Source organism: Cervus elaphus, chromosome 7 (genome assembly GCF_910594005.1).
Source record: "Cervus elaphus chromosome 7, mCerEla1.1, whole genome shotgun sequence".
Lineage (NCBI taxonomy): Eukaryota > Metazoa > Chordata > Mammalia > Artiodactyla > Cervidae > Cervus > Cervus elaphus.
In genome coordinates, this window is record NC_057821.1 from 48,410,782 (window position 1) to 48,427,820 (window position 17,039).

The window sequence follows — 17,039 nt, forward strand, 5'->3', positions numbered from 1 at the left end:
GACCCAGCAGGGCCATCCAGTTAGTTCAGTTCAGTCGCTCAGTCGTGTCCGACTCTTTGCGACCCCATGGACTGCAGCATGCCAGGCCTCCCTGTCCATCTCCAACCCCCGGAGCTTACCCAGACTCACGTCCATTGAGTTGGTGATGCCATCCAACCATCTCATCCTCTATAAATAAATTTTTTTTTTCAAAAGAGGCATTGGAAAAAAAAACAAAACACCACCACCTATCATACTTGTTGCCTAGAAAGCGGATGTGATGTCTAGAATCCAAGCAGCTATCCTGGACAAGTTTGGAGACCACGTGCTGGGGATGGGGAAGCTTGCTGCTGGATGGAAAGATCTCGAGCTCCTGGCAGCTATGTCAAGGCTCTCTGTGAGTGGCAGGCTGTCCCGCCATCGGGGTTTAATGGGAGAGATCTGTATGCTCTCATTTGTTGGAGCCACTGGCATTTTGAGCTTTCTGTTCCTTGCAGCCAAATCTTTACATCCTCTCCATGCTCAACCTCTTTGAAATGCCCAGCCCTACTTAGTTTAAATTACACAACTCAGGGTTTTCTGCAGATCCAGGGTCACAGAGGAAGAGGAAAATGGAACACTTTGAAGATGCCACCATGATGTTTTGATGTAATTTCGTGTTCCACCTGGTCAGCCTAGGGAAAGCACGATGAGGCAGAAAGGGGTTAGAAGTTGTCATGCGCCTGAAGCATTGCCTGGTTCCAAGTTGATCAGCGTAATCTCAAGGCCTAGCCCGGGGAAAGCCCAGAAACCACAGCGACAGGTCCAGGAACGTTCCAGGCAAATCGTAAAAGCCAGACTTGCCCAGGCATAGATTTGTGGATCCGTGGTTCATTTGGATGTGGTTGGAGCAGGCCTGCTCCTTGATGCAATGATAAGCTGTGCATCTCAAATGCCATCTGGAAACCATTCTTCCATCTCCGTGATGAGAGATGATTTTGAGTTGGGTCTCTCGCTTTTGCATGTGCACCAGGGTGGGTTTTAGAGATGAACAACAGTTTTCTCCCCCACCCCGTTTTCCCATCAAGTACTAGGGTTTGGTTTGGGCTGTATTTATACCACGTCGCGAGCAGAAATAGAGCAGGGCGCTCCCCAGAGGACAAGCGGCGTCGTATCCTCTTACGTATTCCCACTCATAATTACCTGAGGCGGTTTTGAGTTTGCATTTCTTTTCTGTAATGACACAGTAGACCCCAAGTGTTAACTGGAAACAGAAATGTTCCCCCCCACCTCTGCCCTACCCTTAAACCATCGCCCCGCACCCCTTCTGAGTTGCCCTGCTCCACCCTCTGTACCCAGCAGGGTGTACACCAGTCCTGGGCTCATTAACCGACCAGTGAAACCAGATTGATCCAGAGGCTTCAGCTACTATTAGAGGCCAAGGGACTTGGAACCCTTATCTCACCCCTCTCTCTCCTGCAAACAGCGTGCTTAGTCGCTCAGTCATGTCTCATTCTTTGCGACTCCATGGATTGTAGCCTGCCAGGCTCCTCTGTCCCTGGGATTCTCCAGGCAAGGATAGTGGAGTGGGTTGCGGTGCCTTTCTCCAGGGGATCTTCCCGACCCAGGGATCAAACTCATGTCCCCTGTGTCTCCCCCACTGCAGGCGGATGCTTTACCCGCTGAGCCAGTGGGGAAGCCCAAACAGAACAGCACACAAACACGCCTGGACAGAGAGAAGCCCTCTATCTGCCTCCAGGGAAGGCCCGTGCACAGGGCTGCTTCTGCGACCTTGCTTTCTCTTCATCTCTGACTTTAGAGGCTTCCCCACCGGGGCTGTCCAGCGTTTCTAGACCTCAGTGTGGGGTCTTCCGGTCACTCATACCCCCCATCACTGCCTTCAGATGCTGCGTCTTGCAGGTACCCTCACTGTCTTTAGCTGTCTCTAAAGGACGAGCTGACGAGGTCACGTATGGGAAACCTGGACATACGACAGAATCGCAGCCTGGTTAAAACAGAAAATACGTGTGTGTACACGTACACGTATACTTGTGTCCAGAGGTCTCGGCCTAGAAGACAAATCTGCATATCCTGGGGGTGTACATTTGCATATATGTGGCACAAATTTGCATACTATATTCATAAGCCCCTGCTTCCAAATAAATCTACATTTGAGCACCTTATTCTACTCTCATTTATATTCCCCCCTTAGACCCATGTTATATCACATCAGCTGTATTACTGATGTACTGAACTCCCCTGGTTTGTCCTCCATATCCCAGAATCTGTTCTAGTCTTTAAGAAATGCTTGTTAATTATCACTGTTGCTTTCTGTGAAACCAGCCCTTGGACATCGGTTGATCTTCATGAAAGGAGAGTCAGCTTTTAGGTGTTGTCTCTAACGGGCAGAGACCAGGGCTGCTGCCCAGAGCCTTCAAGGCACAGCGGAGCCCCAGAGCAAAGAACCGCCCAGCTGCAAACACCAAACCCCGCTGTGGGGCTAGTGTCATTTCTGCTGGGGGTGGGGTGGGGAAGGGGTATTGTCATTTCTGCCTGTCTCCCTGCCTCCCTCCCCAGGTGTTTCCTGGTGGTTTCAAAACTCCTCTAACAAGACACAATTTTTTTTCGTACCATAAATAGAGCTACGAGGCTATTCATGATCCCCATAGTGTGAGGGTCCGTGTGCACGCGTTATGGTCAAAGGGAGCTAGAAAGATGGGAGGAACACCATTAAGGATGACGTAGAATAAGGTATTAAGGAGACGCTTAATGAGACTTACTGTTTCTCGAGTCCTTCCTGAGTGCCAGACCCTGGGCTGAATGCTTCACGTTTTACACAAGTCCCTAACGTCAGCTGCCTGGTGACCCAAGTTCACTGCCCCCACAGGTCACACACGGACGTCCCAGTTGCTTTGCTCGGCTCCTCTGCCAGCGGGAGCCCCGTGTGTCCCTGGGTGACAAGCCCGCCTTTCATGAGGATGCTGAGGACGGGGCTGGGCAGACTCACTAAGACACAACTCTCAAAGCACACGTTTTCGTCATTTCAAAGCGTGCAGTTCCAAGGTTTTTACTGCCCTCACCAGTTGTGAAACCGTCACCACCATTAACTTTAGAACATTTGCATCCCCCTGAAAAGAAACCCTGCTCCCCTTACCAGTCATGCCCAACCCCTCTTCCCCCAGCAGCCACTATTAACTTTCTGTTTCTATAGATCTGCCTGTTCTGGCCATTTCCTCCAAATGGAATCATAACATGTGTGACCGGTTTCTCTCATCTAACTGTGCTTCCAAGGTTCATCCATGTTGTACTGAGTATAGTACTTCCTTCCTTTTTCTTTTTTCTGTTTTGCCAACTACTCTGCTATATGGCTATAGCACATTTTATCTATCCATTCACCACTGAACCCACTTGATTGTTTCCTTTTTTGGCCATTATGCATAAAGTTCTGTGAATATTTGCAGGTACTTTTTGTGTGGATGTGTGTTATCATTTATTTTGGGTATACGCAGTAGCAGGATTGTTGTATCTTTGAGGAGCAGACACCTGCATCATTTTACTTTCCCACCAGCGACGCACGAAGGCTGCTGTTTTCCCACATCCTCACCAACACGCGTTATAATGTCCTTCCGGTAATAGCCATTCTAGCACTCCTGGTTACATCTTGCTCCATTAAAAAAAAAAGGTCTGCCACGTTCGTAATCTCACATCTAACCTCCTGTGTCTGTTTTCTTCTTTACGTCGAGCCCACAGTTTGTGTCTGGCACATCACTCCGGAATGAATGAGTGAATGGCCTCAAACGTCCCCATACTCCCTGCTTTCAGACCTGGAGGGCAGAGGTCGGCGACAGTTTCCCCCCCAACTTGGCATCTATCTTGCTGCCTCTTTCAGGGCTTGTGACCTTCCCACGATGCTTTCTGCAGTGGAAGCTCCGTGAGGGCTTCGGAATGAGCGACCAAGCTTCTGGGCTTCTGCGTTCACCCTATGTCATGTCTGGATGGCTGGCGGGACCGTGAAAGCCTGCACTCCTAAGGGCTGGCTTGAGAGAGGTGGCCGGGCTGTCCTGACGAGAGGGGCTTCAGATTGCTTATAGTGGCTCTGGCAGCAGATAACCCAGCCTGAGTTCAAAGTACGAGGTCGGGAGTGTGAGTCAGAACCGAGGGAGGAAAGGGTCAGGTGGGGCCACACCCAGCTCAGCCTTCAGGATGGATCCAGATGCCAACACATGAAAGGGAGGGAGGGAAGGAGGAAAGGAGGAAGGAAGGGAGGAGGGGAGGGAGGAGGAATCCGGAGCCCTCCCCAGCACAGCACCGCCCAGAGAAGCAACACTGCAGCTGAGAACGTAAACAGCAGGGCCTGGAGCTGGGAAAACATCCCTGGACGGGCCCTTCTGCTCGGCTCTGGCGGGCGCCCCAAAGCAGCACGCAGGCAAGGGCTGGGAGGAGTCTCCCCGGCCGCTCCCAGCCCCTCGGGAGGAGCCGGCGGGTTTAGTGCCTGGTGCCCTAGGGCCTCGGCGCGGGGGGTTTGCCTCCGCCACCCAGGACACATCCACATCTCACAGTCAGGGTCGGAGTTTATAGTGTTGGCTTTTGGGGCGCTCCCCTGGCACCGAGGTTATCCAGGAATTTCTGCCAAATTAAACCCGTATGCCTTCCTCAGCATGTTAAAAAAAAAAAAAGGCACTTATTTTTGGATTTCAAAAAAATTACATGTTACCCTTGGCAGGCTTTAATGTTTAAATGATATTTTTAGAAGGGGTGATTTAAGGGCCATGAAAGTAAATTAGAAATTTATTCACTCATTGTATTGAGTGCCTATTAGGTCAGGTATCCAGAGAGCTATAAAACCAGTGGCCTGTCTTCAAGGAAGATAAAGCTGAAAGAACAGCCAGATAGCAGGCAACTCACAGATCTTTCCAGACTTGGTGAGACCTGCTCTGTCCAACTTGGCAGTCACTGGCCGCAGGTGGTTCCGGGGACCTGACCACGTCCAAGGTGAGACGGCCTTGTAACAGACACACCGGGGCCTGGGGCTCCCGCAAGGGCAAAGCCTGCGGAATGTCTCATCAATCATTTTAGGTATACTCAAAGGGAAATATTTTGGTCCCATTGGGCTGAATATATTACTAAAATGGATTTCACCTGTTTCCTTTTCTTTTAACTGGAGAAGGAAATGTCAACCCACTCCACTATTCTTGCCTGACAAATCCCATGGAAAGAGGAGCCTGGCAGGCTATGGGGTCACAAAGAGTTGGACACGACTGAGCGACTATCACTCACTTTTCCTTTAATGTGGTCTCTAGAAATATTCAAACCACATACCTGATCTGTATTCTATTTTAGGCCTGGGTCAGCCCCTCAGAGCTCTTTTCTACATGCAACTTTCTGGGGAAGATTGAGGATATAAACTTTTATATAGTTGGTGTAGATACAATTTTCTATGTACAAGGGAGACTTGAGTTTGTCAATCTGAGGCTCTTCGTTGGAAAGGTGGGATTTTTTTGCCCCCAGAGGTAAAACTTAAGTTGCCAGCAGGTGTTTACGGAAGGAGCTGAGGTGGAGGGCGCTGTCACCGTGGGGCCGATTCCAGAGTGAACACAGGACCATGAGTGTGTGCAGAGAGGGCCTCCACTGAAAGCAGAGACTGTGTTTTGTGTCCTTCTGCCACTTAGAGGAACTGCAGAGAACAAGCCCAGTGGGGGTAAGTGCTGCCTGAGCAGCTGGGAGTCCTGGGGGCTGCATGGCCTCTGAGCCCCGGGACAGGAGGGTGGAGGAGAAAATTTGTTTTTAAAGAAATGTATTTTTTAAAAATTTATTTGTTTATTTGTGTGGCTGCACCAGGTCTTAGTTGCAGCATGAAAACACTTAGCTGGGGCACGCAGGATCTAGTTCCCTGACCACCCGGGTCCTCTGAAGGGCAGAGTCTTGGCCACTGGACCCCCAGTGAAGTCCCAGAGAAGAGCATTTTTATTCAGACTTCATAAGAAAATAGAATTCCCCGAACATCACGTCCCTGAACTCCTTTGTGCAGGAGAGTCACTGGTTTAGGAAACGTGTTAAGAAAGGAAAACTGAGACACACACAGGGAATGTGCCCCATGGCAGCCGGAGACCTCTGGCCTCCTGCGGGGACCGAACTGAGACGCCTGTCGGTTCCCAGCCATCTCTCCCGTCCAGCGTGTGTGTGTAAACTTCCCCCCTCACGGTACTCGTGCAAGGTGTGATGAGCAGAAGCACACAGGATCATGTTTATGGGTGTCTGGGGGATTCCTAAGCTGAGTTAGGGCAACCGAGGGGGAAAATATAAGTTCTCTCCCAGCTCTCATTTCAGCTGTGATTCCAGACACGGGATTACTGAACGGCAAGAGGTAGTCTTTTGGGTCTGATGTGAAATCTACAGAAATGAGCGAGAAAGCACCAGGAATGGGAATCTCTAAGCTTTACCCCTGGGCCATGTGTAAGGGACTCTCCCTCTGGAAGAGAAAGAGTTGGGGGTCAGTATCTCCCCCATTGCTGACTTTTGCGAAGGATTTAAGCCAGATTGTTGCTCTTCCTTGAGTGGCACTGGTTATAAATACAGTATTTTCCTTTTTGTTTCATTCCATAATTTCATTTTTCAATGTGCACAATACCCAGGTTTCCTGCCACACATTGAAATGCTGTTCACACCCAATCTTTCCACAGCTTCCCAATCTCATCTCAGCATCTCTTGCTTGGCGTGCGTAAGGTAAAGTTGCTCAGTTGTGTCCGACTCTTTGCGACCCCGTGAACTGTAGCCTATCAGGCTCCTCTGTCCATGGGATTTTCCAGGCAAGAGTACTGGAGTGGATTGCCATTTCCTTCTCCAGGGGATTGTCCCGACCCAGGGATCGAACTCAGGTCTCCACCATTGCAGACAGACGCTTTACCATCTGAGCCTGCATAGTCATGCAGTAATCCGAGTGAACTCATTTTAGCTGCCTGTCCATAATACTCCATAAGTAAAAAAGACAAAGGATTTAGACAAATTTGTTGTTGTTGTCGTCTAGCCCTAAGTCAGGTCTGACTCTTGTGACCCATGGACTGTATGGAGCCTACCAGGCTCCTCTGTCCACGGGATTTCCCAGGCAAGAATACTGGAGGGGGTTGCCATTTCCTCCTCCAGGGGATCTTCTCAATCCAGGGATCGAACCTGTGTCTCCTGCATCGATAGACGGATTCGCTACCACTCAGCCACCAGGGAAGCCCTTAGGCAAATTAGTGTATATTTGGAGAACAGCACAGAGTCTAGGGGTGTGATGGGGTGGGAATACGCCAGAAATAAAAGAGAAATTTTATTTTCTGGGGGAATTGTAATCCTAAATATAAAAATTTTCTGGGGCTCTGTAATCAATGCAAAGCCGAGGGGGAATGCGTGTTAACTTCTTTTCTTTCTATTTTTAATCCTGATTGGTTCAGAAGTTGTGGCTTTGTTGGAGACTGTTCTGTGGGGGCCAGTTACAGCTGCATGCACACCCTCTGTGTGGTGTGGTGGAGCACTGGGACACGCAGGTGTCTTTTGTGTTCTTGACCTTTTCTCTAGCTGTCGGCCTAGCAGCCTTTATTCCCTTGAGATTTCTCTTCCTAGTTTGGGCACTGGAGTGAGGCAGGTCCCACTCCTAAGCCATGAGACCTTGGGCGACTTACCCACTGTTTCCCAACCTCAGCTGTTAAATAGGCAGAATAATGGTGCCAGCTCAGAGGGCTGGGTGAGGATTAAAAGAGATTATTCACATAATGCCCTGAGCCCGGAGCCTGGCACTCGGTAAGCCCTGGCTATATTTATTATCTCTCCCCTGCCAGCCTCGTCCTGGGTTCCTATAGAGCAGTGCGCCTCAAAGGGGCACCCAGGGAAGCCTCCCAGGTGCCCGGAAGCCCGTGACAGAGGCCAACCTCGAACCCCACCCTGGACCTTGGCCATCGGGCCGGCTGGGCCTGGGCCCCGGCGATGTGCGCGGACAGGAGACCCCGGGAGAAGCCTGCGTGTGATCCCGCCTCCCCGGCTCACCTGTGGGAGGAAGCCGCGCGGGCGCTGGGCGAGGGCTGCTGACTCAGCGCTCCCGCCAAGCCGGCCCGGGCGGGGGCTGCGGGCACACCCCTGCCCCCAGCGCGGCTGGCACGGCGGGGCCCGGAGGGGGGCTTTCTGAGGGCACCCCGCCCGAGGCCCGGGAGGGTTTAGCAGACCCTGCAGGGGCGGGCGTTGGACGCAGCAGTGAACCGGGAGGAGCGGGGCGGGGCGGGGCGGACCAGCTCTCAGGATGCAAACTTGGCGTCGCGCTCTCTCGCCCCGCCCTCCCCCGGCAGCCCTGGGCGGAGCTCTCTGCCCGCTCCCGCCGCCCTGCCTGCTGCCCTCTGGGGCTCCACCCGCCGCCCCCCAACTCTCCAGCGAACGTTCCCCTTGGCGCCCCCATCCTGTGTTCCCTAGCCAACGTATTCACACGTCGGCCTTACCCGGGAGGCGGTAAGCTCCCCTCTAGGCCAGGGTTTAATTCACCCCCTGGACCGCTGTTGAACCAAGTGCCTGCGTGACCGCCCTTCCTGGGGTCTGGGACGCAGCGGAGAACAAGGGCCGCCGCCAGCACCGCCAGCCCCGGGCGCCATCACCCAAAGGCTCCCCGTTGGTTTCCTTGCTTCCGCTCTTACCCTTTACCCCTCCGGTCCTCACAGCATCCCCGCCCTACCCCAGAGAACGTTTAGGAACACACGCGCCTTTACTTCTCTGCTCAAAACCATCTAGAAGCTTCTGGTCATGTTTAGAATAGAACCACACTCCTTTCCAGGGCTCTAAGGGTCTGTATTCGCACTCAGGGAACCTTTGCTCTCCCTTCCTCCTCCCGGAAAGCTCTCCCCAGACGCCGCGCTGGCTCCTTCCTTCTCATCCTCTGGACCCTCCTTGCATCTAACCCCGCTCGACTCTGTCATCCTCCGTCTCCCACTCTGCTGTAGTTTTCTTAATGGCATTTATTATTTTTTATGTGTTTAAAATGAAATATAGTTGATTTACAATGTGTTAGTTTTGGGCGTACAGCAAAGTAATTCAAATCTGTATCTATATCTAGGGTTGGCAAAAAAATTCTTTCAGTTAGTGACTTTGATGGTCAATAAAGTCCTTGAACATAAAAATGTCTTTTATTTTTTATTTAAAGCCAAACAAACTTTTTGGCCAAACCAACATATATACTCTTTTTTTTTCCTTCAGATTCTTTCCCATATAGGTTATTACAAAGTGTTCAGTATAGTTCCCTGTGCTATATAGTAGGTCCATGTTGTTTATCTATCTTAGTAGCATTTATCATTGCCTAAAATGATACGCTGGGGCTTCCCAGGTGACTCAGTGGGAAAGAATTTGCTTGCCAGTGCAGGAGATGCAGGTTTGATCCTTGGGTCAAGAAAATCCCCTGGAGGAGGAAATGGCAACCCACTCCAGTATTCTTGCCTGGAGAATCCCATGAACAGAGGAGCCTAGTGGGCTACAGTCCATGGGGTCACAAAGAGTTGGACATGACTGAGTGACTGAGCTTGCATGCACACAAAATGATGTGCTATTCTTGTTACATTGCATACGTATTTGTCGCTTGTCTCTATCAGTCTCCTCTAGGATTTGGAAGTTTCTTGGAGGCAGACACTTAGTGGACTGTTCACTGCTTTATCTCCAGTGCCTAGACCGCAGCTGGTGTGCAGGAGGAACGGGGTCTCTGCTGAATGAATGAGTCGATGCACAAGTGATTGGGTTTGGAGTTTGTAGACTCTCTCATTAGATTCTGATCCCGGTGTCAACTCTTTTCTCCCCTGGTTCCTTGGAAGAGGTAGAGGCTTTTGAAACATTCAACAGGCTGAAAAGATGATCCTAAGTCTCCAAGGTTTGTTAGGGTGTCATTGATTGAACCCCAGATGCTTCCTAGCCTTTAAAGAGGTCCTTCAGGATGTCAACAAATATTAATGCCTCATTACAAATAACTTCAAGGGAAATTCACTATTGAACTGTAGCCTGGGTAATTTTCTTAGAGTACAGACACTACTTTAAGGAATTTAAAAATATTCTTTAGAGTCTAGACAGTCATACAACATGGGTTTGTCTTAGGTCATTGATCAGCAAGCATCAAGTTGGGGCAGGTGACTTTTTTAGGATAATAAAACATCAACCTTCTTAACCCTAAAATTAAAACACAATGGGAAAGTAATTTTAATAGAAGACTTTTCCACAGAATAGAATGTTTATCTGCACCTACACGTCAGGTGAACTTTCCTTGAGGGTGATCTACAGAGAGAGGAAGGGGGCTTTCTGAAATTAGAACACGGAAAATGATTCCCCAGGCTCTTACGTCTGAGTCCTCCTCTCTCTCTATTTTTTTCTCTTTCTTCCTTCGTCTTGTCCTCACCTATGACATGGAAATTTAAAAAGGTTTTTCTAGGCTTGCTGCTTCTCAAGGTCTGAAGGGGAAAAATCAACACATTTCTATTCTGTTAGCAGATTCTTTGTCTGACAGATGTTGATGTAAGCAGTCAGACTCACTGACAGACCCAGGGATCTTCCCGTATGAGGGACCACCGAGGAGCCGACTCTGCAGCTCCCAACCCAGCACAATCCTCCCCTGATTTGTGCAAAACTCTTTATGCTCAGATAACATAAAGAAGAGTTTTACAACTGTGTCATTTAACACCATCAAGTCACCACGCACACAAGCAGGCAGGGAGATGGAATCATTACACCATCAGCAGAGCAGTTCTTTGGCCTCACACAGAAACCATTTTCTTTGCTGTTTCTAGAAGCTTCTGTAAGAATTTTCCAAAGGAACTCAAGTTGCCAGTGGTCTGCGTCTGTCTCAGGAGGACATCTTCCTTAGAAGACCGCTAAGGAAAGATGCTCACTTTCCCTGAACTTGAAGGACTTTGTACTTCCTCTCAGCGATCATTGTTTCAGTTACAAGAAAGGATCTACACAGACGTAAGCAAAACTGGGAATCTGCTGGCTGGTGTAACCAAGCAGTCCAGAGTAGATGGGGTGCGGCTTCAGACGAGGCTTTATGCAAGCCTCGGATGATAGAACCTGAGCCCTGTCACCGTCCCTTCTTTCCAAGTCACCCTCCTATACGGTGATCAGGGGCCGGGAGGGGCTGCTAGGTTCGGATACGGGGGGCGGTGGGCGGGGCGGGGGAGGACATCCAGACTTGCGATTCCCAGGCAACCTCTCGCTGCATCTCATGGCCTCTGATTGGGCCGAGAGACTGTCCCTGAACCAATCATATGGCCGGGGGTGTATACAATGCCGACTGGATTAGACCCAGGTCACAAGATCCACTCCAGAGCCAGTTCAGTTCAGTCGCTCAGTCATATCCGACTCTTTGCGACCCCTTGGACTGCTGCCCACCAGGCTTCCCTGTGCATCACCAGCTCCTGGAGCTTGCTCAAGCTCATGTCCATTGAGTCAGCGATGCCATCCAACCATCTCATCCTCTGTCGTCCCCTTCGCCTCCCTGCTTCAGTCTTTCCCAGCACCAGGGTCTTTTCCAGTGAGTGGATTCTTCAGGTGGCCAGAGTATTGCAAGTATAACCAGTTCTGTTCCGTTCAGTCGGTCACCTCTACCCAAAGCCATGGGCTGAGAATGGGTCACTGGGGTATCTGTCTATAGGGGGCCTGGGGATAGAGACCAGGGGAAAGAGACACGGGGTATCGCAAGTTGCAGGTCTCTGCTACTCACTAGCTCCGTTTACTGCTACTCACTAGCTCCGTTTTCACAGACAAGACGAAGTGGTGGAAGATAATTTCCAAGGAATCCTACAAATGTGATCGTACTTTCTTTGGGGGCAGCTTTAGGCAGAAGTAGACATTTCCCACTGGTGTATCACTAAAATCCCTGCGGCATTTAGATTCTATACGTTTGGTGTGGGACCCACTGCCTGTGACAAATCTGGTCATTTTTCAAGATGACCCCAGGAGATTTGGAAGATTGAATGGCATTGGGTATCCCTTAGGCACCCCTGTTCTTGGCTGGGCCAGCTCCTGCAGGCAGCTGAAGTAGGCCAGTCTCTGGGAGTCTGCACCTGTGCCCACAGCCTGCGGGGTGGAGCCCAGACCTCTTAGCCTCCTGAGGTTGAGACTCAGGGGACGTTCCAGGTCATCTCTTACTGTCCCTCTCTGGGTGTTTTCTATCCTTCAGATAGGCTTACTCTCTTACCTAAAAATGCTCTATTCCTTTCCTCTTTTCCTTTGCTTATGCCGTTTTCTTCTGAGAGTCCTCATCGTCTACAGGTACAGTTCAAACCATTATTAAAAAGTCATCTTAAATTTCCTCTTTGAAGTCTTCTCTGGTTGCCCAGGAGACGTGACCTCCTTCCTTCTCTACCCTGTGTCCAGACCATGGATACGCTGTCTTGTCCTGGAGTGTTTCCATGTGGGTTTCCTGTCTCTTTTACAGTGATAAACCCCTAGGGACAGAGGTCATGCAGTCCCTTGAGTCTCTAGTCTTCCTAGGCTCCCTACTGTGTCTTATGGACAGGAAGCCCTCAATCTGTTTCTGCTGTTTGGATCAAAGTATGAGTGAATGAATGAATGAAACAGTTGTGAATGAAACTATGAGTGAATGAAGCAATCATCACCCCCCCACCCCACTTCTCCTCTCCGTTTCTGGCTTTTTATCTCTCCTAAAAAGTCTGTCCTTGAGAAACTCTGGTGAATTCTAGCCTGATTTGCTGAAAAGGACTTGAGGTGTTACTTCTGCAGGGTTGCTAACCTTTTAAGATGAGGTTCTTGGGAGACAAGCAATTTTAAATGGTAATGTTGAAGAGAAGCAGAAGAAAAGACCTCAGGCCCAGAATTCAGGGACCGTCTCCTTTCTCAGAACGCCTTGTTTTCTGCATTGGTTTCACTAGAAGTGAAGATGGGAGGGCATGGCATTAAATATATTACAAATTTAGGAGGACAGGTAAGGGTTTTTTACAGGTAAGATAGGAAACCTAGATAGCGTTAAAAAAGAAAAAAAAACATGTGTATATATTCAACTAAAATAAAAGAGAGATACCTGCATGGGAAAATATACCTATCAAAATTGATAGATGATAGGAGAAAAATTTGATCATGCCTGCAATCACAGGAGTTTACTATTTGACAAATGTTTGAAACATCCCAATATTGGGCAACGGATATAAATAGGCAACTCACAGAAGAGGAACCACAAGTGGCCAGCATATCTGAAAAGAAGCTGAGTCTCACCGTGGTCAGGGAAACAGAAGTGAAGTAAACCAGATGTCAGCTTTTCCCAGCCAATTGCAAAATTTGAAACAATCCATAAAATCCAGAGCTGGGAGTGCTGGTGAAATTGGCATCTTATCCATTGCCACTGCAAATATGAATTGGTATAAATATTTACCAAAGTCGTTCAGAAACATTTATAAAATAAATGATGTTTACAGGCTTTGATTGAATCACTAATCATATTTCTAGGAATCCAAGCTGTAGTTTACAAAGTGAGAGCAACTGGATGTACTACTACAGGCATAAAGATTATTTCAGCTTCGTTTGAGGTGGGGGGAAACAAAAGGAAACACTGACTGTCCCACCATAAAGGAATACACATTGGTTCTATGGCATCTCATGAAGCTAATAAAAAGAATGAGCTAGTTCTGTAAGTGCAGGGAGGCAAGACCGTGATGTAGAGTAGGTATTGGAATGCCACTTTTATTAAAAAGCTATAGAGAAGGGGGAAGAAAACCTCTTCCATGTGCGTTTATATTCTATGTGTTTATGAGCCCATGGAGAAAGGTGTGAGGGCTACACATGAACTGTTAACAATGGTACCCAGGGGGTGGGTCCACAGCAGGGGAGGCAGACCTGCTCTTCCCGTTGAGGGGAGGTGGCCTCAGGAGGGACAGAGGGATGCTTGGCCTTGTCTGTTCCCTGCTCTTCACCCCAGCCCGCGGTGCCCTGACGAGACCTGCCCACTCCCCACAGATGCCCCTGAGGTGAGTGCACTGCCCTGGGCCCATGTGCCAGGGAGGGTGAGCTCTGGAGGAGCCCAGTGCTGGCTCAGACAGAGGGCTCGGGCCGCTTGGGTGGGCGATTCTAGCATCTTTGGTACCTGGAGTACCAGCTGGGAGGAGAGTCCCAGACTGCGGGTAGACACGTTTTGTTGGCCCTGGAGACTGCTTGGCACACCGGTAAGGCTCAGCCTTCAAAGCAGAGGGCTCGGGGCAGGAGCCTCAGTGTTCCAGGTCTAAGGGGGGTGGGCACAGGGGGGTGTTCATACTCTTCCTCAACATGTCTCTAAATGACCTAACTCATTACACTAAGTATAGAGGAATAAAAAACATGTTCCTTGGGCTTCCTTGGTGGCCCACTGGTGAAGAGTCCAGCTGGCAATGTGGGGGACACTAGCTTGACCCCTGGTCTGGGAGGTTCCCTCAGGCCACGGAGCAAGGACGCCCGCAAGAGGGAGCTGCTGAAGCCCCAGAGCCCCAGAGGCCTGAGCTCCACAATAAGAGAAGCCGTTCATCGAGAAGCCCACGCGCCACAACTCAAGAGGAACCCCTGCTCATCACAACTGAAGACCACATGCAGCGATGAAGACCCAGCATAGCCATAAATAAAGAAACAAATAAAATCATACAAAACATGTTACTTGCAATAACCTTAATGGAAAAAAATCTGAAAAAGGATACATATATGTGCACACACACACACACACAATCACTTTGTATACCTGAAACTAACTGAACATTGTAAATCAACTATACTTCAATAAAAAGGAAGAAAAAAAAGGAAAAAAACAAGAAAAAAATTTTTAAAGTATCCCCCTTAAGCATTTGAAACTGAAAACGAAAACTCCAACAAGGGGAAAGACAGCAGCTAAATTAATCTCTAGCGGAGAAATGGCAGATGAGATTGTAGTTGGCGAGAGCGCTGAGGGGGTATACTTCCTCACAGCGCCTGACTCCGTCTTGCCAGCCTAATTCATTGATTTGTCGTGAAGCCAAGGGGCATACAGGCATGGGGTCAGGCACACACATACGTGCATACACATTTTTGGGAAAAGGATGTCCTTTTGGTTTATCCGTCCGTCAAATAGTGACTGAGGGCTCCTGTGTGCTAGTTACTGTTTCTGGTGCTGAGAAAAGACCAAAGAATTAAATAGGAAAAAAAACCCTGCCTTCATAGAGACACACACTAAACAGATGAATATACCGCAGTCAAGGCGTTTGGATAAAATAAAGCCAGGAAAGAGTGAAGGTAGGGGGCTGCATTTTTATGTGGCGTGGCCATGAAGGTCTGACCTGGATGAGCCATGAATCCGGATATGTAGGAGGTGAGCGAGCCAGGCTCAGGCTGGGAGCAAAAGTAGTTGAAGTGACAGATTCGTGCTCGCTTTTCTTCCCTGGAGTTGACTGAACAACACAGCAGATGTGAAAAGACAGGAGAACTACACGTACCTATTGCTAAGTTAAAGAAGCCGGTTTGAACAGATGACATACTGTTCAATTCCAGTTATATGACGTCTGTAAAAAGCAAAATTATAGAGACAGTAAACACATCAGTGGTTGAAGCAGGGAGTGAGGAGGGATGACTGGGTGGAACACATATTCATATTCACTATTTCTAGATATTAATATTTATATATATGAGGGTTCTGTACCCACAAACTTCTTCTTTCTGTCAGTTAAAGAAAGTGAATGTGTTAATCGCTCAGTCGTGTCTGACTCTTTGCGACCCCATGGACTGTAGCCCGCCAGGCTCCTCTGTCCATGGGGATTCTCTAGGCAAGAATACTGGAGTGGGTTGCCATGCCCTCCTCCAAGGGATCGTCTCCACCTAGGGATCAAACCCAGGTCTCCTGCATTGCAGGTGGATTCTTTACCATCTGAGCCACCAGGGACGCCCCTCTGTCAGTTAACAGGGCCTTTTAAAAAAAAAAAAGGGAGAAAGAAAATGGTACCCGGCTACCAAACAGCACACCTCGTGCTGGATCTTGAGTTCTCACCACGGTCCTCCGTCCTCCAGTAAAAGGGGGCAGAGCTCCTTGGAGAACCCAGGCCAGGGCAGGAAATGAGCCAGGAGCATCTCGCGGTGCCAGAGAGTAAGGTGTGCTCACCTCGGCCTTGTCAGGGGGCCCAGGGAACAGCTCAGAGAGCCTCCAGTGGCCGAAGTGGGAACAATTTGAGCAACAAACCTGAGTTCATTTTCTAACCCGAAGTGGAAAATGAGTATCCCTGAGTTCTTACTGACGAAAATAGTGATGGAATAAATAAGTCCCTTGGACTGCGAGGAGATCAAACCCATCAATCCTAAAGGAAATCAATCCTGAATATTCACTGGAAGGACTGATGCTGAAGCTCCAAAACTTTGGCCACCTGATGCAAAGAGCCGACTCATTGGAAAAGACCCTGATGCTGGGAAAGATTGAAGGCAGGAGGAGAAGGCGGCAACAGAGGATGAGACAGTTGGATGGCATCATCGACTCAATAGACATGGGTTTGAGCAAACTCCGGGAGTTGATGAAGGACAGGGAAGCCTGGCTTTCTGCAGTCCAGGCAGTGGCAAAGAGTTGGACACGACTGAAGGACTGAACAACAAAAATAAATCAGTGGGAGAATATAGACATGTCTCCATGTGGGAGAAAGCTTCACCCTCGAGGAGTTGGAGTAGAACTCCCCATGTAGGACCAGCTTTCTTCCAAAGACTAGGAGCACCTAGGAATCTTTCTGTCCTGTGTTGGCGTGGAGTCCCACCAACCTCGGGCCTGTCAGTTCTTGATGCACGTGTGCCCGGGATGTGGCAGGGCCGGCGTGAGCTGCCTACCGGTGCGATATGAGGCCCTGGGCGGGTGAGAGTGACCCGGACTGTGGTTTTCATGCACAGAGAGGCTGGGAGGTTTGGAGGGAGCCAAGCTCCCTGGTAACTCAGACGGTAAAGAATCCGCCTGCGATGCAGGAGACCTGGGTTCGATCCCTGGGTCGGGAAGATCCCCTGGAGAAGGGAATGGCACCCCACTCCAGTATTCTTGCCTGGAGAATTCCATGAGCAGAGGAGATTGGTGGGTTACAGTCCATGGGGTCTTAAAGAGTCAGACACAATTG